Raw genomic sequence first — 276 nt, forward strand, 5'->3', positions numbered from 1 at the left:
AGCAGCAGCAGCAGCAGCAGCAGCAGCAGAGGTACCTGCTGTTGCAAAACAAAGCCGAGAGTTGCTGCTGCTGCTGTTCCTTCTGCTGCTGCTGCTGCTGCTGTTGCTGCTGCTGCAGCAACGAACAAACAGCTGACGGGAGAAGCAGCAGCGTGTATTCACCACTCACCGCTGGATCGGCAGCAGCAGCAGCAGGAGCAGCTGCTGCAGCAGCAGCAGCAGCAGCAGCAGGTGCAGCAGCAAAGCTGTGTAATCAAAGAAGATATTGTTTTATAA

The sequence above is a fragment of the Eimeria mitis genome, genomic scaffold, assembly GCF_000499745.2.
Source record: "Eimeria mitis Houghton genomic scaffold, Emh_scaff3298, whole genome shotgun sequence".
Classification (NCBI taxonomy): Eukaryota; Apicomplexa; class Conoidasida; order Eucoccidiorida; family Eimeriidae; genus Eimeria; species Eimeria mitis.